The sequence below is a fragment of the Natrix helvetica genome (assembly GCF_964273705.1).
Source record: "Natrix helvetica genome assembly, chromosome: Z".
Classification (NCBI taxonomy): Eukaryota; Metazoa; Chordata; class Lepidosauria; order Squamata; family Natricidae; genus Natrix; species Natrix helvetica.
The window spans coordinates 82,812,334-82,840,322 of record NC_138554.1 but is presented as its reverse complement, the minus strand read 5'-3'; the positions used below and the strand labels follow the sequence as shown (position 1 = coordinate 82,840,322).

Genomic DNA, 27,989 nt, shown 5'->3' with positions numbered 1-27,989 from the left:
TCCAGCAAACCTGCCCTGCACAGTGCCAGCTCCTGCGAACGTCCCAGGACAGCCAAGAGCACCACAGCTGGAAAGGAAAAGCATCATGAAGTATGATGGCAACCTGCAGTAGTTGAGATTTTCCTGGCACATATCCTCATGTACATGAAGGAGTATGTGTGGGGTTTCCAAACCCAGGGCGCCTGAATTCAAGTTGTCACCCTGGCCTGGAAGGAGCGGCAGCACGGTGGATGGTGACCCTCCACTATGCCAATGCCCCAGAGCTGCGGAACTTCAACCATTTCATGATGCCTCTCCGCCACCATTTCAAGAACTCCCTGACAATTTAAAAGCCTGTGACCGCATCAGAACCATGAAGCAGGGCCACCGAGTGGTGGCTGAATATATCGAGGAATTCCGAGACCTCGCCTGCTAAGTAGACTGACTGGAAGACTGTTGAGCTGGTTTAAGGATGGGCTTTACCATGCCTGCCCGAGGAGCCCCAAGTCATTTCCACGACTGGTACATCTTGGCCAGGTAGAGATTAATTTGGCCAGAAACCAGCAGGGAGAATCCTGGGGGAGGCAAGAGCCATTCAAGCTGCAAACCGCCCTCTAGCCATGACCAAGTGCGGGAAGAAGGGCATTGCGCAGCTGGATGCCGTTCAAAAAACCCCACTTGAAAGCCTGAACATCTATCAAGCCTGTGAAAGCCAGCCCAGTGGGAAAGACATCGAACTGAGAAGCAGAGAGGCTGTGGACTTTCACCCCCTTGCAAACCTGGGGGAGGGAACTCCAGCCTCACCAGAAGAAGACCTGGTCCAGTTTGAAAGCAATCCTGAAGACGACCCACTGGTAAGGTAACTGATCGAACCGGTCACATTGCTCCTAAAATTATTCATCCCCCCAGCCGGAAGAAGAGAATAAAACTCTAAGCCTCCTGGACTCAAGGTGAACTTGATGCTTAATAAGCCTGACCCTGATGGGGAAATTGGGCATCCACCTATTGAAGATAAAGACCCCCATCACATTCTGTCAATTAGATGTGTCAGTTGCGGGGGGGTAGGGAGCCTGCTATTTTTTGGACCAATTGGCTGAAGGGAGGAACTGGGGGGGAATCCAAATAAAGAAATAGCTGTGGCTGGAAGGCCGAGCCAGCTCAGGGCATTCCCCAGGAATACAAGAACTTGGCTGAGGTGTTCAGCGAAGACAACCCACAACTTGCTGAGAAGATTCCACTCACAGTATCCTGACAAGCCCAAATAACTCACTGCTTTGTTTTCTCTGTGCTTGTTTTCCACAGGTGGATTTCTCCTTTTCCTAGGGAGGCACCATGTCAGATCCCATAGATTCCTATCAGGATGCTGCCATTCTAGTGGGGAAGGGGGCTGGGTGCATTCTTTAGTTTATAGCCTTCTTCCTGATGCCTATGTCCTGTACTTTGATTTACCTTCTTGGGAATGTCAGGGAGGAGGCCCATCTGTTTTGTCTCAGTTCCGAAGCCTCTAGCAAGAGATGTCTGGGAACAACTTCTTCTCACCTTCTCTGTCTGCACTTCTGAAAACAACAGCTTTGCACCTGTGGATTGGCTTATTCAACATGGGACTGAGGGGAGGGGTTTCTAACTGCTTTATCCTAACTGAATTGCCTGGGAAAATTTAAACCCTTCTCCTTTGTCCTTTTCCTTCAATAAAAGGTTCCCTCCCTTTGAAATATTGTTTCAAGAGTTTTTTTTTTTGAATGGAGACCCTCACAGTCAGGTATCAAATATATTGAAAGAGAAGCCAACTACTGATGGTATAGTTTGTTCCTGCATCTTTATTAGCAAATTTGAGAGGTTTTGCTTCACTATTAAAATAACTGGGTTGGTTTGGGGTTCAGTATACTTTGGCTTAGCTGGAAGAGATAGAAGAGCACAAATTGTATACAGGTAGTCCTTGACTTACGATCGTAATTGAGCCCACCTTTTTTGTGGCTAAGTAAGATTTGTTAAGTAACTTTCGCCCCATTCTACAACTTTTCTTGCCACAGTTGTTAAGTGAATCATTTCAGTTGTTAAATTAATAAAACAGTTGTTAAGTGAATCTGGCTTCCCCATTCACTTTGCTTATCATAAGGTTGCAAATAGTGTTCGCATGATATGGGGACACTGCAACTGTCATAAATATGAACCAGTTGCCAAGCATCTAAATCTTGGTGATGTTATCGTGAGGATGCTGCAATGGTCGTAAATATGAAAAATGGTCATGTCACTTTTTTCAGTGATGATGTAACTTCAAACAGTCACTAAATAAACTGTTGTAAGTCAAGGACTACTTGTATTTGTCTATCCACTGAAGTGATTTGAACTGACTCAGATTGTTTTCTGTATGTATTATTGTGGAGGTTTTGGCCATTAGGAGGAGCCAAAAACAGGTGATCCCTTTGCAAAGATTTATTCTAGCAGTTTTTGTGCAGTCTCTTTGTAAGTTGTACTTTGGTTGCCTTTTCTGAGGGTTTTCACATTTTGCTTTTTATTAATTTTTTTTTTACCTCAGGGTAAATTTTTCTTCCTTCCTGAGTCTTCATCTCTCTTCCCTTTTTTGTTCAGCTTGTCCCCAAAGCTTGTAGTTCTTGTTTTCTTTATTTTCTGAACTTTCTATTCTCCATCCTCTTTGCTCCAAATAATTGCCAGATCAGTATGTCAGACATCCAAGATATTCAGAGCAATATAGATCTATTCAGCAGTAAGTTCTAATCAGCATAGTTTATTGGCAGATAAATAGAAGTGATATTAGAGCTGAAGAAACGAAGAGGCAAGAACTGGATTAGCATTATGAGTGTATAACAGGATTGCTTACATTTTTGGTTGGGTAGGAGGCATCTAGAATTTTTGAGGCTGCAAAGTGCTTGTCAAAACAGCATTTTTTTCTGCCTACTGAGAAAAATTATTTTACCTAGAAGCGAGATTTCTAGGAATTGTTTGGCTTGCTGATCTGTACCAAAAAATATATTGAGTTATTACTTTAATTCATGCTTGCGCCTGGCATTTAGAATACAATTTTATTCTAGACAGCTATTTTTATTTGATTTGTGTGACAACAAAGTTCCTGAGCCCGGATGGCACTAGTTAGTTCCCCTGAATTAATATTAATAGAAAGAGATCTTCCATGGGAAGGTAAGGTTTTCTTTTTAATATTTTTTTCTAAACTGCTCATTCTTTGTTAAGATGATTTAATAATTTCTGAAATATTTAGCAGCATCTTTGAGTTATTGCAAGCATGTTTGTATCACCAATGATAATATTTTGTGTTTTATGATATGACATCAATTTTCCCTCAAGTCAATTTTCCCAGCCATCATGGTCTTCTTTAGTGACTCTTGCTTGCATGGTGCTTTCAGAATATTTAAGTTTTAACTCCATTATTAGTGTTTCCAATAGGCAGTCTGGTTTTATTTCATATAATATGAAAAAATATGTTCTTGTGACCTTCTGTTAAGATATTCTTAATGGTTTTCTCTAATGCTACAATTTAATTACATCAACTATTGCAATATTTTATAATGTAGAAATTTAAAATGACATTTATACTTACTGTAAACTTACATTTTACTGTTTTAAAACAATTATTTGCATTTGATTTTCCAATAATATTCCTGTCTCTGTGCAACAATATTAAATGCTGAAGAGGGAGTACGTTTTGTGCTGATGAAATAAGGTTTTCCTTGTCAGACAAAACAATCATAATGTAGTAATAATGGAATGACCATAATAACTTTATTATGGCAAGTTATAATTATCATAAGCCTCAGCCTGCATAGTAAATTCTCAGAACTTATGATAGTCCTAACTCAAAACATCCAGAGGTTACCTGCTTCTGCAGAGGTTTTCTGCCTCTGTTTTAGATATTCTTCAATTAGTAATATTCAAATTTTATTAAATATTGAAGGTGAAAACACTTTCTACTTGGATTTTTTCTTGGTATAAATTCTGAATTTAATGGAAACTATCCTTCAGTGAGCATTTTCTAGCAGGGAAAAAGTATGAATGATAATTTCATTTAAAATGCATATTATTAGTATTGAGAATTAATCTGTTTTAGAACAGTAGCAATCCAAGCAGATTGGTTTGTCACATGTCATAAATTATTATTGTTATTATGACCTAACTATTCAGCAGAATAGTACAGAAACAATTTATAAGAAATATTGTCTTCAATGGATTGGATCTGTTAGTGCTAAGATGCCTTTTTGCAGTTGCATTGGATCTCAAAATACATTCTCTTTTTGATAAATTACAACAATTGCTTTTTCTTCATCCTCATTTTCTTGCAAAGACTAGTACGCTAATAGTATTTGTATATTAGAAACCTAAACTATTTTTCAAGACCATTCATCTACTTTGGGGTTTTTTTTTTAAAAAGGAAACAGTCTTGGTTCTTTGGAAGTAACAAAGATTAATAACGAGTATATGCCAAATACACTAAATTTCCTATTATACTCTAATCATGTGGGAATTTTAATACTTACTTTACTTTACTTTATTTAGATTTATAAACCGCTCCCTCTCCCCGAAGCGACTCGGGGCAGTGTACAGTCAGAGTAAAAACATCATATACATACATATACATATACATAGAGGAGGCAATATATGTACAGCAATAATAAAATTAGAAACACATTAAAATCTGCCCCCAAATCTACCCCAAAATTAAAAATAACTGCCAGGAGGATAAGGAATAGGACTATAAATGGGCCAGGCCAGCTAATTGGAACAGGTGGGTCTTGAGTTTCTTACAGAAGGAGCGGAGATCGGTGGTGGTTCTAATATTGGGGGGGAGGTCATTCCAGAGGGTTGGGCCCATCACAGAGAAGGCCCTACTCCTGGGCGCCGCCCATTGGCATTGCTTGGTGGACGGCACCCGGAGGAGTCCCTCCCTGTGAGAGCGAATTGGTCGCAGGGATGTATGGGGTAGGATGCGATCCCGCAGGTAACTAGGTCCTGTGCCATGGAGCGCTTTAAAGATGGTAATCAACACCTTGAAACGCACCCGATAAACCACAGGTAGCCAGTGCAGCTCGCGCAGGAGAGGTGTTATGTGGGAGTATCTAGTACTCCCCATGATAGCCCGCGTGGCCGCGTTCTGGACCAGCTGCAGTCTTCGGGTGCATCTCAAGGGGAGCCCCATGTAGAGAGCGTTGCAGTAGTCCAGACGGGACGTCACCAGCGCATGAGTGACTGTGTGAAGGGCGTCCCGGTCCAATAAGGGGCGCAATTGGCGCACCAGGCGGACCTGGTGGAACGCCCCCCTCGCCACAGCTGCCACATGGTCATCCATCGACAGCCGGGCATCTAGGAGGACACCCAAATTGCGCGCCCGCTCCACGGGGGCCAGTTGCTCGCCCCCAATGGCCAGCGATGGAGTCCACTGGTTGAACCGGGGCGCTGGTAGCCACAGCCACTCCTTCTTGGAGGGGTTGAGCTTGAGTCTGTTGTCCCCCATCCAGACCCGAATGGCTTCCAAGCACCGGGACATCATTTCGACGGCCTCGTTGGGGTGGTTCGGGGTGGAAATGTACAACTGCGTATCATCAGCGTACAGATGGTATCCGACCCCGAAACCACGAATGATCTCACCCAGCGGCTTCATATATGTGTTGAACAGGAGGGGCGAGAGGACCGATCCCTGCGGCACCCCACAAGTGAGCGGCCTCAGGGTCGACCTCTGCTCCCCTGCCAACACGCATTGCATCTGGTCGGAAAGGTAGCAGAACCACCGCAAAATGGTGCCCCCCACCCCCACCCCCTCCAGCCGGCGCAATAGGATACCATTGTCGATGGTATCAAAAGCCGCTGATAGGTCTAATAGGAGCAGAATAGAGGAACAACCCCTGTCTCTGGCCCTCCAGAGATCATCCACCAACGCGACCAAGGCCGTCTCCGTGCTGTGACCGGGCCGGAAACCAGACTGGCGCGTGTGTAGATAATCGATTTCCTCCAGGTGACGTGGGAACTGTTGTGCCACCACACTATCTACAACCTTCGCTAAAAAGGGAAGGTTGGAGACGGGATGATAATTAGCTAGCTCCGTCGGGTCCAGAGAAGGCTTCTTGAGTAAGGGCCTCACCACCGCCTCTTTCAAGGCGGCCGGTAAGGACCCCTCACCCAATGAAGCGTTCACTTGTCCCAGGAGCCAGCCTCGTGTGACCTCCCAGGATGCTAGTACAAGCCAGGAGGGACACGGGTCCAATAAACATATGGTGGCTCGCAGTCGCCCGCGTAACCTGTCCATATCATCGGTGGCAACAGAGTCAAACTCCTCCCAGAGTGGTCCCTCAAGACTCGCTTCTGACGTCCCCCCTGGTCCACTGAAGGGGACCCATTCACTCCGGATCTGAGCGATTTTGTCCTGCAGATATTCCCCAAATTCCTCTGCTCTACCCTGCAAGGGGGCTTCCCGCGGCCTCTGTAGTAGGAGGGAGCGGGTCACCCGAAACAGGGCGGCAGGGTGGTTGTCTGCGGACGCAATAAGAGCGGCACAATGTCGACGTTTGGCCGCTCTCAATGCCACAAGGTAGGTCCGTAAATAGGCTCTTACCTGTGTTCGGTCAGATTCGGAGCGCGAGGACCACCATCTGCTCTCTAGGCGTCTCTTGTGATGTTTCATCACCCTTAGCTCCTTGGTAAACCAAGGGGCCAGGGTGGTTCGTTGTCGCAGGAGAGGCCGCAAAGGCGCAACCCGGTCCAAGGCCCCGGCAGCCGCACTATTCCATGCGGCCACCAGGTCCTCCATCCGGGAGCGGGTCAGGGCTACAGGAAGTGGCCCAAGCTCCGTCTGGAACCTATCCGGTTCCATCAGGTGCCTGGGGCGGAACCATCTAGGACAATCTGGTTCCGCCTCCCCGCGGTGGGGGGTAGCGCCAGGGAAGTCAAGCCGGAGAGATGAGTGAACTGACCATGACAGGGATGTAATAACCAAATCCCCTATTCCCAGATCACTCGTCCACTGTCCAGAGACAAAAACAAGGTCCAGCGTGCGGCCTCCCTCGTGTGTGGGGCCCTGAATTATTTGGGTCAGGTCCATGGCTGTCATGGAAGCCATGAACTCCCGAGCCACCTCGGATGCTTCACCCGTCGATGGCAGGTTGAAATCCCCCATAACCAGAAGTTTGGGGGTCTCAACCGCCATCTCTGCGATCAGCTCAAGGAGCTCAGGCATGGCCGCTGATGCATAGCGAGGAGCCAAGTATACAATCAGCAAGCCCAACTGCCTCCCTGGGCCCCATTTCACGCCAAGAGACTCACACCCGGATATCTGTGGCACAGTGAACTCCCTCGGTTCCAGACTCTCCCGTATAATTACCGCCACCCCACCACCCCTACCCAGGGCCCGCGGCTGATGAAATGCGCAGTAGCCCGGTGGGCACATTTCCACGAGGGGTAAACCACCCTCGTGGCCCAACCAGGTCTCCGCTATCCATGCAAGGTCCAGCTCCCCCTCCGAGATCAAATCATTAATGAGGGGGGCCTTATTGACAACGGACCTTGCATTGCATAACATCAGCCTCAGGCCCTGGCTCTGTAGGTCCTGGCCACCTAGAGTGCGGGGGTTGGTACAAGTGACCGGGCATGTCCAACAGCCGCGGTCTCCCAACCGACTACAAGATTTTCGACCATCCTCGCACCCACCCCTCCCAATTTATTGTTAAATACTCAATTTATGACCATAGTTGGGACCAGAATTTAAGTTGCTGAAATCATAAATTAGTAATCATGTGACTGAATCCAAGTTAATGACCATTTTACATGGTCATTAAATGAATCACACAGTCTTTAAGTGAATGGCTTGTCCTATTGACTTTGCTTGTTGGAAGCACTCAGGGAAGGTCAGAAATCACAATCAATTGACAATGTGATCTAATGGCCAAGTACCCAAATTGCAATTAGGAAACCATGAGGATGATATGATGGTAACTTTAAGGAGAGGTTTTAAATCATTATTTTTACTGAGGCCATTGTAATTTTGACCCACCCTTAAACTAATAGTCATCAGTCCAGGCCGCCTATATGCATAAAGCTTCAAGAATGATGGAAAATATAGGACTAGATTTAGTTCATAGAATTAAAGTATAGTTTTTGTAAGAATTACATAAATACCAAAATTGGTTCCTAAAGTTATTAAATAGTTATCTGTCTGCATTTCCAGCTTAAACAATTGAGACTTTAGAGCACGGATGTCAAACACAAGGTCTGTGGGCCAGATGCGGCCCGTGATGAGGCCAGATCAGGTGCATGTGGCTATCCTGGAAACTGTAAGGGTCCAGCCCACGTCACTTCGGCCCAGCCCACACCATATGTGCAATGCATGCGCACAGGCCGAGTACTCTGTCGCTGCATGCAGGGCAACTAAAGTAGTCTGTGAGACTACAGTAAAAAATATAGTTCAGACCTTTCAACCTCATAAGATCTTTTTTTCATGAGAAGTTGGAAGGCAAACAGTAAGCCTGGCACATATAAGAGAGGAGCGATTCCATGGCCGGCCTTACTATTTGAAGGCTGAACTGAGTGAGGAAGTTCTGTGGGGCCAGTTTTTTCACAACTGCATCCGCCCGCCGGAGTTTGCTGCGCTGGGGCAGGAATGAGACTCTGTCCCGCTGAGCCTGCTGCTGCTTGGCTGGGGAGGATGAGGATGACGCTGAGAAGAATGGCAAGGCTTTGCTCCAGCCAGCTGGCCAGGGAGCGAGGGAGCAGGTCAGGTGGGCTGGCTGGTTGGGGTGGGGAAAATTATGGTGGCTCTTGCCGTTGCTTGGGTGCCTCTGCTGAAGCATAGATCTCGCTCTCGCTCTTGCTCTCGCTGTGGCAGCAGTAGCTACACAACAGCAGACTTGCCTTCAAAGATCACTCCAAGTGTCCCATGTGCACACAGGCATGCTCCGTGGGACAACGAAGTCACATTAAATGGAAAGTAGAGTGAGGAGATGCAGGAGACCAGCAAACACTTTTCGCACAGAGAATGAACGTTTCTGGGTCCCTGGCTCTCTGCAAAAGAAGATGGGTGCCTTAACCTGCGCGATATTATAGCACCCAGGAGTACATATTTCCAAGCCAACTCTCCTTTCCTCAAAGGCAAAGAAACAGCAGCAGAGAGGATGTTTGCAAAGTAAATGAGTCCTTGCGGCAGGAAGAGAGGGAGAAGCATGAGGTATCTTAGCGGGTTAGGGAGGCCTTGAGGGCCTGTTCTATCACTGCCCCCCCCGGCCTTCCCTAAACTGAGATATCTCAGGGGCACATTGGTATTCTTGAATCGTGAGCTCTAAGGACAATATCCCCTCCTTATGTGTTATGAACAGCTATTTCCAGTGGGGAAAACAGGACAGAGCAAGTGGGAAAATATTTTCTGTTGCTATATTTCCAGTCTGAATTAGATCATGGCAGAGTCCCTACAGGAGAGCCCTTTTAAGGATTATGTATTAATAGAAAAGCAACCAACTCAGCTCTGTTCCTAAACAGTAAACCTGTTGCACATAAAAAACAGGGGAGGTCTGATCAACTATCAGGGACACCATTTTGACAGTTTTGCTGTACTGCTGTCTGTGGACATCCCCACTAAATGCAAGCATGGGATAAATTGAGCCTGGTTTGTTCTAAGTCTTTTAAGTGGCCACAAACTACTAGCAAAAGGCATTTGGTCACAAGGTGAGGAGGCATCGAGAAAATTTTCCCCTTTTGCATTTGAGCAGCCAAGAAGGGACAAGAAAGACAAAGAAAAAGAAGGAAAGGGGAAGAGAGCAAAGAAGGAAAAATAAGAAAAGGGGAAGGAAGAAGATAATGAAAAGGGAAAGGAAAAAGAAAAGGGAAACAGGAAGGAAGGAGATTATAATGAGACAGAGTGTCTGAGGTAAGTCCGTCCTTAGCACTTGGTCACCAGCAGCCCTGTTGCCTTTTGCCATTCCCTTATCTCCTCCTGACCTTCTGGTAGTCTCCCATCCTGTCACTGAGGATGCTTTGGTTATAAAGCTGGGTCTCCTCACAAGGAGAGGGAGTGGGCCTCCCTCTGACTCACACACTTCGCCCTCCCACATACACCATGAGCAACCCAGCACAGCAGCAGTGGGAGCTGGCCACACACACCCTGCCCACACACACACCGCCCCCCCTGAAATCAACCACAATCCTGATGCGGCCCTCAATGAAATTGAGTTTGACACCCCTGCTTTAGAATATGGAATTTAATATTTATTAGCTAACCTGTCACCCATTTAGTCATTATCACTTGTAATATAGACTTGCTTTATTTTCTCTTCCTCCTGACCCTGAGGTAAAGGCTCTTCTCCTCTCTTCCCCTAAGTTGGCAAGAAATTGCAAGTTGAAACCAATGGGCAGGTAGATGAGGATGGGGGAGTGAAAGGTGCATGAGGATGCAGTGAAGGTCAGCAAGGATGCTCAGAGGTGTCATGCACATGAGGAAAGGTGTGCAAAAAAATATGGTACAGGAAGACACATATATCTGAGTGTAGCCCGGGTTGGGAAGAGTTGCACAGGGATGCAAGAAAGATGCTACATGGATTGGGAAGGGCATACAGTGGCTGTTGCAGGGATATACAAAAGGCCAGCATGATATGAGCCCAGAGAAGTTTAATGGGTTAGGTAGGTGAAGGAGACTTACCTGAGTATCTTGGAATCTTCTGTACTGGTTTTCCTATTGTTGAACCTACTTACCAGCTTCCCACAATGAAGTACTTTTTAAAAAAATTATAGATTGTTGATCGTACGTTTTGGCAATCACAATCAAGTTTAGATTTGCTATCAGCTTCCCTATTGATTTGTAGGAAATTAATGGGGAGCATTATAAATGAAGATCATGGAAGCATTACAGCCTTGAAGCAGCAACAATGATGCTGAAATGGCCACAACTTTCCAAAATTTCAATCCCAGTGGAGTAATGGGTCCCATATTTTGGACACACTCTGTTACCCTATGATGTACTGTTTCACCCAATTGAAATTACAAACAAGCGGATACAATAGTTTTAGTAGTATTTAGGCAGAAGGAAAACCTGCATGGAATTAGTTTGAATTACAGGTAGTCCTCAATTTACAACCACAATTGAAATTAAAAGTTTGTTTGCTAAATGATGCAGCTATTAAGTAAATTATCATTTGACCAGATCTGATTTTATAATAATTTTTATTATGTTTATTAACTGAGTCACATGGCCATTAAGCAACATTGAAAGCCGGCTGGAAATATTGCAAATGTGATCACATAACCTTAAGATGCTGCAGCCATCATAAATAAACAAGTCAGCTGCCCAGAATCTGGACTATCTGTACCTTCAGCAGAATTTGTAATTATTAATTAACAAAGCCAATGAGTAAAATCCCCCCCCCCACTTGGCACATCACAGTTATGATAAAACTTTTCCTTTTTGAGGTATATATGAGTCACATGATGGTAAGGTTACTAATGACAAACAGCATTGCTTTGTCATAAAGGATGAAACTGACACTGCCTAACATACTTAGCATAGTGTTGATAAGAGCCATGAATTGGGATAAAGATGTAATTAAGCATCAAAAGGTAAGAATCTTCTTGGGGCATTTTACATTAAAGGTTGATTTATTCAACCCAAAATAGGACAATATTTATGTTTTTATCCTATGAGTGAAATAGAATGCAAAAATTTAAGGACAAAATTTTAATCTCAGCATAATTGGAAAGCTGTGGTGGTGCAATGGTTAGAATGCAGTACTGTAGGCTACTTCTGATGACTGCTGATTGGCAGCAATTTGGCAGTTCAAGTCCCACTGGCTCAAGGTTGATTCAGCCTTCCATCCTTCTGAGGTCGGTAAAATGAGGACCCAGATAGTTGGGAGCAATATGCTGACTCTGTAAACCACTTAGAGAGGGTTGTGAAAGCACTGTGAAGCAGTATATAAGTCTAAGTGCTATTGTTAAAGCACAATGTAGTAAAAAAAATACATACAAATTATACTACAATATGTAAAAAAATCAAGTTCTGGATTATAATCACCAGCCATCATAGCCAATGATTGGTTTAATTGGAGTTATAACCCAGCATACTTGGAAGGCAGCATGTGTCCCGTCTCTAGTTTCCATTCTCAGAACTTTTGTGATACATTTTATCTTATATATGCTTTCATATCTCTGTGGCCAAGAACATTTTGGAGCTTTCCAATATCTTTCTATGATTCAAAGGATGTCTATTCTGGATGTCTTGATTTTAATTTTACTTTTATTTTCAGAAATAATTATGCTTGCAGCTTCTAATTTTTAAATATTCATTCTGGGTAGGCTGGAAATATAATTGTGATTTTCAGATCAATAATACTTGGCTTTGATGACCAGGTGTGGTTAATTGTTCTTTCAGCCAAAAAAAAATGACATTTAGTACTGTAAAAACAAACTGTTTAATATAAATTTTAGTATGTTTACATTTTAAACAAGTGTTTCATATTTATTGCTAAGAGGATAGAAAAGTTTTAAAAATAGCAATTACCATATTTTTCGGAATATAAGATACACCTTTTTTCCTCAAAAAGAGGCTGAAAATCTGGGCGTGTCTTGTACACTGAATAGAGCATTTTTTGCCTCCCGAAACTACACCTCCTTCACCAAAATGGCCATGCATAGTTTTAAGAAGGCTTTCAGAGAGCTCCAGGGGGCTGGGGAGGGCAGAAATGAGTGAAAAATGGCCCAATTTTTGCCCCCCCCCAGGCCCCAGCAACACACTATAAGCTTCCTAAAGGCTATCCATACCCTTTTTTTTTGACCAAAAACAGCCCCATTTTTGCGAAAAACCGTCTGTTTTGGAGAAGTTTGCAGAATGCAAAAACTTTTTAAAAAAACTTTCTCTTCAAAACCTTGCTGTGTCTTATACTCTGGTGCGTCTTATAGTCCGAAAAATACGGTATTTCACTTTTTAGTTTTACTACATTGTTTATCCTAATAACAAAGCAGGAAGATTTGTGACCATTAAGAATTAATGCAAGGTGTGTGTGTGTGTGCGTGTGCGCGCATGCGTGCGTGCATGCATGCATGTATGTATCAGGGTGGATTTGATTTAAATCAAGTCAATTTAAATCACAATTTAAATCATGGTTTAAATCATGGTTTAAATCACTAGTAAAAAGGCTTGATTTAAATCAACTCGATTTAAATCATAATTTTAAAAGAGCAACCGTCATATCTGTCCTGCAGCAGTTCCTCCACTGATCTGCTGTTGACTCACCGGCCATCCCAATATTGTACAATATACAGCCTCATGCTACATAACTAAGGTCCATTTCATGCTGAATAAACTAAATTATTAATGTGTCTTAAATAGAAAACTATCTTTAGATAGATTTTTACTCCAAAAGCATTTTATTAAAATAAATTTGATAAAAATAAACAAATCCAATTTAAATAAAAAAGTCTGATTTTTTAATTTGTTTTTTTTATTGATTTTTATCCACCCTGATATATATTATTTGAATTCTAACAATTTGAGTTCACAAAAATCAATTTCTGTGGGAGTGAGTACACTGAAAGCATGTTTTCATAAAATGTATTAATTTCTATTTTTTCTAAAGATACTAGAATTTATTGAACCATTGCTTAGTTGGATTATACTAAATTACAAATGCACTTTTAAAAATATAACACAATTGGCGTCTTCCTTTTTTGCCATCCTCTTAGATGTGTGCAATAGTACTGATCTTCCCGAAGTTGAAATCATCAGTCTGCTGGAAGAGCAGCTCCCCCATTACAAGCTAAGAGCCGATACAATCTATGGTTATGACCACGACGATTGGCTTCATACTCCTCTTATTTCTCCTGATGCGAACATTGACTTAACAACTGAGCAGATAGAAGAGACATTGAAATACTTCCGTAAGTCCAGATATGCACATTAGGATTCAAATAATGCAATTATCTTTGAATTATCTTTTTTTCCAGATTCTGTGCAAGAATTGCATTATAAGTAGAACCATTTAAAATGTGCCATTTTAACATCATTTTGTTGTAAGTGGTATAATTTCCATCTAATTAGAATAATTTGAATGTAGCTTGTGTATTTCAATTTTTAATTAAGTTTTCAGTTTTTTAAAGTCAAATTTTATTATAAATACTATCAATGTCCTATATGACAAGGTCTGAAATCAAATAATTTCTTCTGGCATTCTTATCTTCCTTGTTTTTATACTTAAAATGTATGATAAGGCTGTGAAAACATTTGAAAGAAATACTTTCCTCAGTATTTCTTAGGATGAACAAAACCCAGCTCTTTGACATACTCAGACATATTCTTTGTAAGCTTTGCATAGCTGTCTCAGTGGGTATTCTTGCCTAACTGTGTATGTATGGCTCAAACACTACTGTTAAGATGGAGGGAAGCAACTTATGCATGGTACAGTTGCAGGCACTTGGTTACAGTTTCTGAAAAATCTGGGCTAATTTTCCAAAGGTTGTAGTTATGTTTAAATTAAAAGTTTTTTTACATGAGCTAACACACCTTACTTCTATTCAGAATACTTATGAAAGATATTTTGTTTTCTATTAACACAGTTTAATATTGTTTTGGATTTTTGCTTGTCTGTGACAATAATAAAAGATTGGAAATTGTCATACAGAGTGTATTAAAATAAACTATTAACCAGCACATGATGGTAATCAGGTCAGACTCTTGCATCAGATACCTTTACAATTAGCACAGCCCCCCCCCCCCCCCCCCGGGATGTGTACTCTCTTCACTTCTCTCTATATACTAATGATTGCATCTCAAAGGATCCCTCTGATAAAATATTGAAGTTTGCAGATGATACAAGTGTGATTGGTGTCATTCGAGACGATGAATTTGCATACAGATGGGAGGTTGAACAACTATCCTTGTGGCGTGGCTGGAATAGGCTTGCAGTACTAGACAACACCACTTATAGTACTAGACAACACAGTAGCAACAGTAGAGATCTTCAAGTTTCTAAGTTCTATAATATCTCAAGACTTAAAATGGACACCTAACATCAAATACCATCAAAAAAGCACAAGAAAGAATGTTCTTCCTGTGGCAACTCATGAAGCTCAGGCTGCCCAAGGAACTGCTGATACAGTTCTACAGAGGAATTACTGAGTGTCATCTGCACCTCTATAACTGTCTGATTTGGCATTGCAACCAATCAAGACAAACACAGATAATTAGAACTGCAAAAAAAAAATTACTACCATCTGCCTTCCATTGAAGACTTATATACTGCATGAGCCAGAAAGAGGGCTGTGAAAATATCTATAGAACCTTGCATCCTGGGCATTTCAACTTCTCCCCTCAAAATGATGCTATAGAGCACTGCACATCAGAACAACTAGACAGTCTCTCCCCCCACCCATGCCATTATTCTGCTAAACAATTAATTCTCACAAGGCTTTCAAACTAATTAGAAAGGCGGTATTGCCATAATTATTCTCATCTTCCCTATTATCTATCAACTTATCTTCTTATGACTATTACTCGAGCACTGAACACAGGTAAGAGCCTACTTAAGGACCTACCTTGTGGCAATAAGAGTGGCCAAACGTCGATATTGTGCCACTCTTATAGCGTCCGCAGAGAACCGCCCTGCCGCCCTGTTTCGGGTGACCCGCTCCCTTCTGTCACAGGGGCAGCAGGATCCCCCATTGCAGGGTAGGGCAGAGGAATTTTGGGAATACCTGCAGGATAAAATCGATCAGATCCGGAGGGGATGGACCCCCTTCAGTGCTCCAGGGGGGGCGTCCGAGGCAAGTCTTGAGAGACCACGCTGGGAGGAGTTTGACCCTGTTGTCACCGAAGATTTGGACAGGTTGCGTGGGCGACTGCGAGTCACCACATGTTTACTGGACCCGTGTCCCTCCTGGCTTGTACTGGCTTCCTGGGAGGGTTCACGAGGCTGGCTACTGGGACTGGTGAACGCTTCGTTGAGTGAGGGCCTTTTACCAGGCACCTTGAAAGAGGCGGTGGTGAGGCCCCTGCTCAAGAAGCCTTCTTTGGACCCAAAGGAGCTAGCAAATTATCGTCCTGTCTCCAACCTTCCTTTTTTAGCGAAGGTTGTTGAGAGTGTGGTGGCTCAGCAGTTCCCGCGTCACCTGGAGGAATCTGATTATCTAGACCCGCGCCAGTCCGGCTTCCGACCCGGCCACAGCACGGAGACGGCCTTGGTCGCGTTGGTGGATGATCTCTGGAGGGCAAGGATAGGGGTTGTTCCTCTATCCTTGTCTTATTGGACCTCTCGGCGGCTTTCGATACCATCGACCATGGTATCCTATTGCGCCGTCTGGAGGGGTTAGGGGTCGGAGGCACCGTGTTGCGGTGGTTCCGCTCCTACCTCTCTGGCCGGACGCAATGTGTGTTGGCAGGGGAGCAGAGGTCAACCCCGAGGCCCCTTACTTGTGGGGTCCCACAGGGGTCGGTCCTCTCGCCTCTCCTGTTCAACACATATGAAGCCGCTGGGCGAGATCATCCGTGGTTTTGGGGTGGGGTACCATCTGTACGCTGACGACACGCAGCTGTACATTTCCACCCCAAACCACCCCAACAAGGCCGTTGAAGTGATGTCCCGGTGTCTGGAAGCCGTGCGGGTCTGGATGGGGGACAACAGGCTCAAGCTCAACCCCTCCAAGATAGAGTGGCTGTGGCTCCCGGCTTCCCGGTTCAACCAGTACATCCCATCTCTGGCCATCGGGGATGAGCAATTAGCCCTGGTGGAACGGGCGCACAATTTGGGTGTCCTCCTAGATGCCCAGCTGGCTATGGATGACCATGTGGCAGCCGTGGCGAGGGGGGCGTTCCACCAGGTTCGCCTGGTGCGCCAATTGCGACCCCTTTTGGACCGGGAGGCCCTGCGCACAGTCACTCACGCGCTGGTGACGTCTCGCCTGGACTACTGCAATGCTCTCTACATGGGGCTCCCCTTGAGGTGCGCCCGGAGACTTCAGTTGGTCCAGAATGCAGCCGCACGGGTAATTATGGGGAGAACGCGGTTCTCCCATATAACACCTCTCCTGCGCGAGCTGCACTGGCTTCCTGTGGCCTACCGGGTGCGCTTCAAGGTGTTAGTCACCATCTTTAAAGCGCTCCATGGCACAGGGCCTAGTTACCTGCGGGATTGCGTCCTGCCCCACACATCCCTGCGACCTATTCGCTCGCACAGAGAGGGACTTCTCCGGATGCCGTCCTCCAGAGAGTGTCAGAGGGCGGCGCCCAGGAGTAGGGCCTTCTCTGTGATGGGCCCTACCCTTTGGAATGACCTCCCCCCAGACATTAGGACAACAACTGACCTCCGCTCCTTCCGTATGAAATTGAAGACCCACCTGTTCCAACTAGCCGGCCTGGCTTAAATTTAGAGCTTCTCCACCTCTTGGGCATTTTTAATTGTTAATTTTAATTTTTAAATTTTAACTGTCATTGGGATTTTAATTGTTTCAAAGTACTGTAATTTATTTATTTATTTTCTACCTCCTCCACATTATATTGTTGTGATTGTTGCTATTGTACGTCGCCCCGAGTCCCTGGGGGGAGAGGGGGCGACTAAGAAGTCAAATTAAATAAATAATAAATAAATAATAAACTCTGTGATGGCGAACCTAGCCATTTCTTAGGGCTTGCGAGGCATTGCGTTGTCAGCTCCAGTGTGCATGCGCGGGCTGGCCAGCTGATTTTTGTCTTCATTTTCAGCTGTTTTTTGCCCTCCAGAGGCTTCCCTGAAAACAATCCAACGCGAAAAATGGCCCAATGCGCAAACCAGTTGGGAATAGACTTACGGTTTGTGTGTTACGCCGTTTTTCTCCCTCCGAAGGCTTCAGGAGGGAGAAAAACGTCCCTACGTGCAAACCGGAAGTCGAAAATAGGCCGTTTCCAGCCCTTTCCTAGAAAGCCGCTGGAGCCTGGGGAGGGTGAAAAACGGGTCTACCATGTGATCACACGCCAAAAGCGGGGTGCATGCGTGCATGCGTGAGGAAAGGGCATATAGAATTATGGGTGTGGGCACGCATGCGCATGACACACGCACACACCTGCGCTCCCCCCGCTTTTGGCACGTGATGGCAAAAAGGTTAGCCATCACTGCTATAACGTGTTGCTTGCTTTAATTAGTATCCTAGTATGATTTATGTTAATTGCTTATTTTGTATCCATGACTGTTCTGACCCCCTCCCCCAATACACACACACACACACTCCGAGATAAGGTACCGGATTTATTGACAGACAGCACAGGTCCTTGGCAGCAATCCAACACAAATAAGCCTTCATAACAACTCGGCACTGATAGCACTGGCAGCAATCCAGCCTGCCACGCTCACAAGACTGTTCTCCCACATTAGTTCATGCGTTGACTTCTGCAAAGGGAGTGTGCACAAGCAGTCCTTTTATAGTCTGGAGGGGAGTCTAATTATCAGCAGCTGAGAGCAATTACCTCCTGTAACTGCGCTATTGCTCCTTACGCCTGTTAGCGCCCTGATAACGAGCATCTAACAACTCACTGCTGATGTCTGACTCACTGTCCCATGACTCCTCCCCACTGCTCCAAGGCATGACATCAGGAGCCCCCTTCCTTTGGCTTTCACCACTACTCCATGCCTCAGGCGTCTCCTGGTGGCCGACCAGCCTCTCTGATCCCTGCTCGGAGTCAGAACCCTGCCCAGGGTCCTCCACATCCTCCAGAGCCGACTCATAGGGACCCTCGCTGTCGGAGTCTGGTGGCAGCTCCAACGGCTCCTGCTGGGCCACAACACTATCCCTCACCTTAGGGCCCTTCCCCCGGGTCTGACGCTTGCGATGTGGCCGCGAGGGAAATCGCGCATGATAGGCTCGCACCAGAGCAGGGGCATGCACAGCCGTCACATCGGTCCAGGTCCCCCTGTCCGACCCCTCGTCTGTCCAGTCGACCAAATACTGGAGCCGTCCCTTGAGCCATCTCGAGTCACAGATCCGGGTCACTTTGTGCGGTGGCCGTGTGTCCACCTCACACGAAGACGGCCGGGGAGAAGAGGGACGTCGGAGAGGACAAGCCGATCGTTCAGGGATCAGGAGCGAGCGATGGAACACCGGGTGCATTTGCATCGAGCGTGGGAGGGTCAGGCGATAGGCCACCGGGTTGATAACGGCCTCCACGGGGAACAGCCCAAGATACCGGTGGTCCAATTTCTTCATCGGCCGGTGGGATGGAAGATGCCGCGTGGCCAGCCGCACGCGAACTCCCACAGCCAATTCCGGCACCGCACGTCGGGACTTATCCGCTACCCGCTTGTAATCCTCCTTAGCCTGATTCAGATAGCGGCGCACCACTTGGTGGACCGTCTGGAGCTCAGAGAGGAAGTCCTGCGCTGCGGGGACCGGAGAGTCCACTGGAGTGAGAGGGAAAAACTGAGGATGGTACCCGACGTTCACCATGAAAGGCGTCGTCCGTGTGGAGGTGTGCTGCAATTTGTTAAACGCGAACTCCGCCACAGCCAGGTACTCCGCCCAATTGTTCTGCTGCTGGTTCACGAAGCAGCACAGATATTGTTCCAGAATCCCAATCACCTTCTCCGTCCCCCCATCGGTTTCGGGATGGTGCGCCGCAGATAAACACACCTGGACGTCTAGAGCGGCCATCAGCCCTTTCCAGAACTGGGCCGTGAATTGTGTCCCACGATCTGATACAACCCGGTCAGGTAGGCCGTGCAGCCGGAATACGTGCTGGATGAACATGCGGGTGGTGGCGCGGGCTTTGGCAATCTCCAACGGGATGAAATGTGCCATCTTGGTGAGCATGTCCACCACCACAAGGACCGTTGTAAAACCTGACGATGGAGGCAGTTCCGTCAAGAAGTCCATGGACACAGCCCCCCAGGGTCTGTCTGGGGTCGGCAATGGCTGCAACAAGCTTGGAGGAGCTCCCGTTGCTGATTTGGCCTCTCGACACTGCACACACGATGTGACGTACGTCTGCACGTTGTGTCGCAAGCGGGGCCACCAGAAAGAACAGGAGACCAGGTGCAATGTTTTGAAAAGGCCAAAATGTCCTGCTGCTGGAGTGTCATGACACTGGGAGAGAACCAGTCCACGGAGGGGCCCTGCAGGCACATAGAGCCTGTCCCGATACCTCAAAAGGTCCTAGTCAAAGGTCCATGGGGATGTTGGTCATACCTCTGCCCGCCGGTGTTCCACCCACTCGTTCTGCTGCGCATCCCGTATCAGAGACCGTAAATCCACGGGTTCCTGAACTGCAGTGAAGGACTCAACGGGTAGAACCATCAGGGGTGGAAGTGAGTCTGCAAGGTCAGAGTACTCCGGTTTCCTAGACAGGGCATCCGCCCTTTGATTCAACGCACTGGGGATGTACGTTACTTTGAAATGGAACCGGGCAAAGAACAGAGACCACCGGATTTGGCGTTGGTTCAGCTTACGCGCTGTCGTCAAAAACTCTAAATTCCAATGGTCCATCCGGACCTCGACCTGATGCCTGGCCCCCTCCAGGTGATGTCTCCAGGCCTCGAATGCCACCTTGATAGCCAACAACTCCATCTCCCAGATGGTGTAATTGCGCTCGGAAGGATTGAGTTTCTGAGAGTAGTAAGCACAAGGGAAAAGGGTACCATCAGGGGTGTGAGCCTGCAGTAACACCGCCCCCACCGCGAAGTCAGACGCATCCGCCTCCACGACAAATGGATGATGGGACTCAGGGTGCTTCAGGATCGGCTCCCTGGTAAAAGCGCGCTTCAGGGCCATGAACGCTTGTTGCTCCGTGGGCCCCTAGCGAAACGGCACTTTCTTTTGCAGGAGCCGAGTGAGGGGCGCAGTCAAGAAAGCAAAGCTGGGGGTGAAAATCTGGTAATAGTTGGCAAACCTGAGGAGTCTCTGAATATCCTTCATACGTCAAGGAGGTTGCCAACTATGTAACGCCTCCACCTTGCTGGGCTCCATCGCAATTCCTTCAGGGGAGATACGGTGTCCCAGGAACTCAGTGGTAGTCTGCCAGAACTGCCACTTCTCCTGTTTGGCAAATAAACGATGTTCTCGGAGTCGCTGCAAGACCAGATGTAAATGATGTTGAGGATCCCTCTGGGACGTCGAGTAAATCAAGATGTCGTCCAGGTAAATGACGACAAACTGATCCAAAAGGTCCCAGAAGATGTCATTCATGAAGTGTTGGCAGATGGCCGGGGCATTGGTCAACCTGAACAGCATGACCATGTACTCGAAATGTCCGTACCGGGTGCCAAAGGCCGTCTTCCATTCGTCCCCCGCCCTGACTCGGACCAGGTTGTAAGCCCCACGCAAGTTCAGTTTTGAGAACACTGTTGGCTCCTGAAGTTGCTCCAACAACTCAGGAATCAGGGACAGCGGGTAACGGTTCCGTACCGTGATGGCATTCAGGCGCCGGTAATCGCAACAGAGTCTCAGATCCCCGGTCTTCTTTTTTACGAACAAAACTGGGGCAGACAAGGGCGAGGACAAAGGCCGGATAAACCTCCGGGCGAGGTTCTTGGCAAGAAAGTCCCGCAATGCGGCCAACTCCGGCTCAGACATGGAGTACAGACGACCCGTCGGGAGTTTCGCATCAGGTACCAGGTCAATGGGACAGTCATAAAGCCGGTGCAGCAGCAGTTGATCCGCCTCCTGTTCGCTGAAGACATCCGCAAATTCTGCTAAACCGGGCGGCACGGTCACCTTGGGCGAACTGGGTACCTGGGCCGCACAGACCTGCCGGGTGTGGTCGACGCATTGCAGGGACGGGAACGTGATCAGGTTCTGCGACCAGTAGATCTGAGCGTCGTGCGCCCGCAGCCGAGCCAAGCCCAACACCACGGGGAAATGCAGGCCCGAAGCCACGTAAAATTGGATGGCCTCCTCGTGCTCCCCGAGGATCAGGCACAACGGCTGCGTGGCGGCCTTGATAGTCCCAGACAGAAGCACCCGGCCATCAATGGTCTCGACACGCATCGGTGTGTCCACCGGACACAGAGGGATGTTGTATTTTGTAGCAAACGCTGCATCCATAAAGTTCGTGGTAGTCCCGGAATCAACCAAAGGATGGGCCGGAATTCCCTGCGGACTACCCGACAAGAGAATGTGTGCTGCTAAGATCATGTGCCGTGGCGGCCTGTCCACCTCTGTTTCGGCCTGCACCCAACCTAAAATCTCCCTCAGATCGGGCTCCGCCTGTTTCTCGACACGTTTAGGAATTGAGGGGGAGGCCGCAGGCCACGCAGCCCCCCTACCCTTTTGGGGGCAAACCAAAGCCAGGTATCCGGGATCCCCACAGTAAAAACACAACCCCCCTGCACGCCATCTGTCCATCTCTGTGCATGACAAGCGGGGTTTGGTGGCACCCAACTCCATGGGCTCCTCCCGTGCAACTGTAGTCTTCTGAGGAACCGGCACCCTAGTAGTCTCCTGGGATGCGTGGCGAGGCCTCTTCCTCTGCAGCCTGGCATCTATCCGGAGGCATAAGTGAACCAGTGCATTGAACGTCGGAGGCCTGTCCATCCTCACCAGCTCGTCCTGCAGGTCATCTGACAGCCCGTCCTGAAAAGTGTCCATGAGGGCTGGCACATTCCAAGCTGAGTCCTGACTAAGCAGCCGGAATTCGCTGACATAATCCTGCAAAGAGCCACGCCCCTTCTTCAACGACTTAAGGAGTCTGGTGGCTGTTTCCCCCTTAATGGGATCCTCAAACATCAGCCTGAAATGGTTACAAAAACCCTGGAAATCATCCAGCAGAGAGCTCGGCTGAGAGAGCAACGGAGTAGCCCACTTAGCTGCTGTGCCTGAGAGCAAACTGATAATAAATCCCACCTTTGTCTGGTCAATGGGAAAGTCCTCCGCTCTCAAGCTGATAAACAGCTGGCATTGTCCCAAGAACGCTGCAAACATATTTTGGTTGCCGTCAGACTTGTCTGGAGTAGCCACTGGACATTTCCTCCTTGGCTGGGCGGGGGGTTAGCAAGCCCCTGGGCTATTTGTCCAGTCAACAAAGACAATTGTTGTGCCAAGAGGGCATTCTCAACATGTAGCTGCTCCATTTCAGCTTAATGGAGCTTCGTTTGGGGCAGAAATTAATCTGTTCTGACCCCCCCACCAACATACACACACACACTCCGAACCACAGATAAGGTACCGGATTTATTGACAGACAGAACAGGTCCTTGGCAGCAATCCAACACAAATAAGCCTTCATAACGGCTTCCGGTTCTGACGGCGACGGGCAAGCGTTGCCCGCCCTGCGCATCCCCGGTGGGCTTCCCACTCCTTGGGGGGCACAGGACGCCCCGTAGAGGCGTCCTGCCGAAGGGGCGGCGCTGCGGGGGATCCCTGGATCGGTGGCGGCCGGCGGGGGGCCCCCGCCTCGCTCCAGGCACCGGGGAGCACGAAGGGGAGGCGCTCCGGCGTCTTCACTGTGAGGCTGATCGGAGAAAAAGAGAATAGAAGGATGCGGCTGCGGTGCGGTGAGGCGTGAATCTTCCTCCATTCCCTTTAACAACTTTAACAATCTTAACAAGAAAGTCAGCTATTTAAACTTAACTTTCGGCTTGAATTGGAGCGGCGTGGCTGGAGGGAGGGGGATTTCCCCCCCTCCCTTGGACAGGCGGCTGGAAACATTTTAGCTCTTAGCCCCAGGGGAAGGAGGAGGAGGGGGAGAGCCAACCAATGATGTCACGCCCTTACTAAGTGAATTTTCGGATTTAAACTTTAAAACAATGATGATCTGGAAACTTTGGGAACATTGAACTTTGAAAACTTTATTTTTGCCTCTAAACCCGAAGCTGGCAGGGCAAGATTGCACACTTCCGTTGTCTTTATGAAATATGAAATCTGACTCCACCTTTAAAACTTCAGGCTTCCGGTCTTTGTTTCCGTGCTACTCAGACAAATCTCTTGTGGATTGCTGTCCTTTGAACTCCCTGGAGTGGAAATTTTGCTCTATTGCCAGGGCCAGTGGAAACAAAAACTCTCTTCTGCCTGGACCTTCTGTCTCCTGGACTCTCCTGGCTGCCTTGCCTTTCTGACTGACCATTATCTATACTGACCGAACTTTTTATTGTACAAAGAATGCCACCTAAAAAACCACCTCCTGGAAAGCCTGGCTTTGTTGCCTCTGCCCCGACATCTGCAACCTCCAGTCCTAGTACACAATCAACAATAACAGCTTTGATGCAACCTAAATCTTCGGAGTTGGAGTTTCAACAAATGTTTCAGCAACTTTTACAGGGACAAGAGGAAATAAAGAAACAACTGCAGGAGATGAAAGAAGAAATTAAAGAGAACCAGGCCAAAATTAATAAGAACTCACAGAGATTGGACCTTTTGGAGGGTGGGGCGGCTGAGATGAGGGAAGGGATGCAGAAGGGAAACAAAGAACTTGACTCCCAGCAGATGAAAATAGAGAGAATGTCCTTTTATCTTAGATTTCAAAATGTGATAGAGACAGATGATGAAAATATAAGGGACATCATGACAAACATTTTGGCTGACTACATCCAGAAAGAGAAGCAACAGATGGGGTGGGAAATAGACCTGGTTTATAGAGTGAACTCAGCTTATGCTAGAACACACAATGTTCCCAGGGAGGTACACATTAAATTCCTCAGAAAAAGCACAAGAGATGAAATTCTGAGTGCCCAAAGGGAGCAAGCCCTGACATACAAAGATAAGGAGATAACCATTCTGAAACAGATCCCCAAGAAAGTAAGAGAAAAAAGAAAAAGTTATTCGCAACTAGCGAATAAATTATACCAGAAGGGGGTGTGGTTTAGATGGTTGATGCCTGAAGGTATGCTAATATTCTGGGAGGAGACAAGAGTTAGAATTAATACACCCATAGAGGCACAGGCCTTTATGGAAAAAAACAAACTACTCCTAGAAAAATCTGATGATCCTCCACCAGATACACAGGACACGGGAGGGGCCGGAGCCCTGTCGGTGGGGGGAGATGGGGCAACATCGAGAAAGCTCAGATCACAAAAATGAGTAAGAAAATCCACCTGACATAAACTGATCGAAATCATTAACTGAATTTATATGCTGACTATATGTTATTATGTTACTACTTAATAATGAATTATGTGCAAATGTATACTATGAGTATGGAGGGGGGGCGCACCTACCGCACACTGCAGTTGCCAAAATTTGTAACCTTTCCCCTACCTTTTTCCTTTGCAAAATACTAAAAAAACCAATAAAACTTTGTTATAAAACAAACAAACAAACAAACAAAAAAGCCTTCATAACAACTCGGCACTGATAGCACTGGCAGCAATCCAGCCTGCCATGCTCACAAGACTGTTCTCCCACATTAGTTCATGTGTTGACTTCTGTAAAGGGCGTGTGCACAAGCCGTCCTTTTATAGTCTGGAGAGGAGTCTAATTATCAGCAGCTGAGAGCAATTACCTCCTGTAACTGCGCAATTGCTCCTTACGCCTGTTAGCGCGCTGATAATGAACATCTAACAACTCACTGCTGATGTTTGACTCACTGTCCCGTCACTCCTCCCCACTGCTCCAAGGCATGACATCAGGAGCCCCCTTCCTTTGGCTTTCACCACTGCTCCATGCCTCAGGCGCCTCCTGGTGGCCGACCAGCCTCTCTGATCCCTGCTCGGAGGCAGAACCCTGCCCAGGGTCCTCCACATCCTCCAGAGCCGACTCATAGGGACCCTCGCTGTCGGAGTCTGGTGGCAGCTCCAACGGCTTCTGCTGGGCCACAACACATGACTATCACTAAGTGTTGCAGCTAATGTTTTATGATGAATGTATTTTTACAATGAGTTCGATAATCATCTATCCCTATTGTTGTATATACACTAAGAGCTTATGCACTAGAGACAAATTGCTTATGTGTATAAATCACACTTGGCTAATAAAGAATTCTAATTTTAAATAAAAGAGCATCCTTAAATTTCATAATTACTCCTTCACAGGTTAATTTAACAACAAAAATTAACTGGTACAAATTCTATTTATTCAGTCTATATGAGTTTATACTATTAAATCAGTGGAACACATAATTCATATATACAGATTAATCACAACTACTTTGGAGCAGTTAGTTTTTAAGCTGGAGCAACCTATGATTTCACCAACAAATCTACATCTACTTATTCTCATGTATAAAAATATTATTTTGAGTACCATATATACTATATTAGGCAAACTAAGCAGTGGTGAGATTCAAATAATTTAACAACCGGTTCTCTGCCCTAATGACTGGCTGGGTAGGTGTGGCTGAGTGGTCATGTGATTGGGTGGGCATGGCCAACTTGATATCACTCACTGAGAGAGCCTCTCCTTGTCCGGCCTCTCCCTACCACACCATGCCTGGCTTCGCCCCTCTCCTCCCCTCCAAGCCACTCCTTGTCATGCTCAGCCTTACCTCATATGGCTTCTTGCCCAGGTGGTCGCCTCACCTCCTGGCCGCTTGCTTGCCTCGCCTCCTGGCTGGTTGCCCACCTGGCTGCAAGGCCAATCACCTGTCTGGCTGGGCGGGCATTCTGTTATTAATTAACTGTGCAAAAGGAATAATGGTAAGTCTAATTTTGTGACCTTAGTCAATTGCCTGTTTGCTTTACAAGCATAGATTTATGTATTAGTTACCACACATCTTACAAACTCGTTTATCACTGACCTACAGTTTTTCAACATATATGCATTTTTGTTTCAATGCAATACTATCTGCTAACCATATCAAGTGTACTTGCATGTTTGTAGCCAGATAAAGTGTTCTGTATCCTATTTATTTTAGCAGTGAAATTTTCTATTTCCCAAATTCTTTCATCTCTTGACTTTCTAGTTTTAAAACCACAGAGAGTTGTACTTGCTTCAGGGTTTGCATATCACAGGTTGCCAACACTAAGCAATAGTTTATGAATCTCTGGGAAAATCTAAAAACTAGTTTTCATATTTGATATTAGTCCTTAAAACAGTTTTATGCAAAATGGAATTGCTTTAGAAATTCTCACTCCAAGTCACTTGGGTCTAAATCTGATTTAAACTAATCTAATCCACCTCCATGAGTCAGGTATCAAAGTTCTACACATCTTTCTTTAGTTGTACCAACATATCCCGTTACTACATTCTGTTAAAACTATACAGGTAGTCAGCTTACAACTACAATTAGGATCAGAACCTCTATTGCTAAGTGAGGCAGTCATTAAATGAGTTGTACCCAACTTTATGACCTATTTTGCTACAGTTGTTAAGCAAACTGCCATGCTTGTTAAGTGAATCAGTTTCCTACACTAACTTTGCTTATTGGAAGCTAATTGAATAGGTCGCAAATGGCAACCATTTGATCCCAGGTCATTGCAACCATCATAAATACATGCTGGTTGCCAAGTGCCTGAATTTTGAGCACATAACCTCAGGGATTCTGCAATAGTCATAAGTGCAAAGTTCTTTAAAAAATATCTTAAATCTTTTTTCAGCACCATTATAAGTTTGAACAGTTGCTAAGCAAATGGTTGTAAGTCAAGGACTATCTATTTAAATAAAGTGCTTGAGCAACTCCCTTTCCAGCCATCCTGCAAACATATTTTCGGACTCATGTACCTTTTACGTCATTAATCTAAAACCTGTGAAATATTCTTTGTTTTCTTCTGAGGATACTTTTTGCACATGCCTTTTTATAGTTACTTAACAAAAAACAGATTTTTTTCTTTTTGTATGTTTTGTAAATATGGAAGCACCTTGATATAAAGTCAGTTTTTAGAATTCACTATTGTCCAATAAGCACGTCGTTTAACAAAATTAATAAGGGTTTATTAATAAATGCAGTGGATTTCAAGAACTATTTCCAGTTATGAAATATTAATTTTAGCTTAAGAAATAAGTGCTATGAATTGCAAATACCATACATACAGAGTATATTATATAAATTTAGCATTTTCACATCAGCAGTATTTTCCAAAGATATAATGCAAATTATAAAGATTCTGTTTCACTAAGTGGCTTCATTTGAGAAATGATTCCATATCACAAATTCACCTCTGTTTTTTGAACCTACAGTTGATCAAAAT

The 27,989-nt window shown here is 46.0% G+C and overlaps 1 protein-coding gene across 4 annotated transcripts in view; it reads left to right on the top strand.

The window, feature by feature from the left end:
* The window catches only part of TRAK1 (trafficking kinesin protein 1), a 290,199-nt gene that overhangs the window by 60,913 nt on the left and 201,297 nt on the right, over nucleotides 1–27,989 (top strand). For 3 of the 4 annotated variants that reach the window (XM_081969801.1, XM_081969800.1, XM_081969802.1), the window contains exon 2: nucleotides 13,660–13,854. The exons of the other annotated variant lie outside the window; for it this stretch is intronic. The gene's annotated coding sequence lies outside the window, so the exon portion shown is untranslated. The remainder of the gene's footprint in view (nucleotides 1–13,659; nucleotides 13,855–27,989) is intronic. 4 annotated transcript variants of the gene reach the window in all.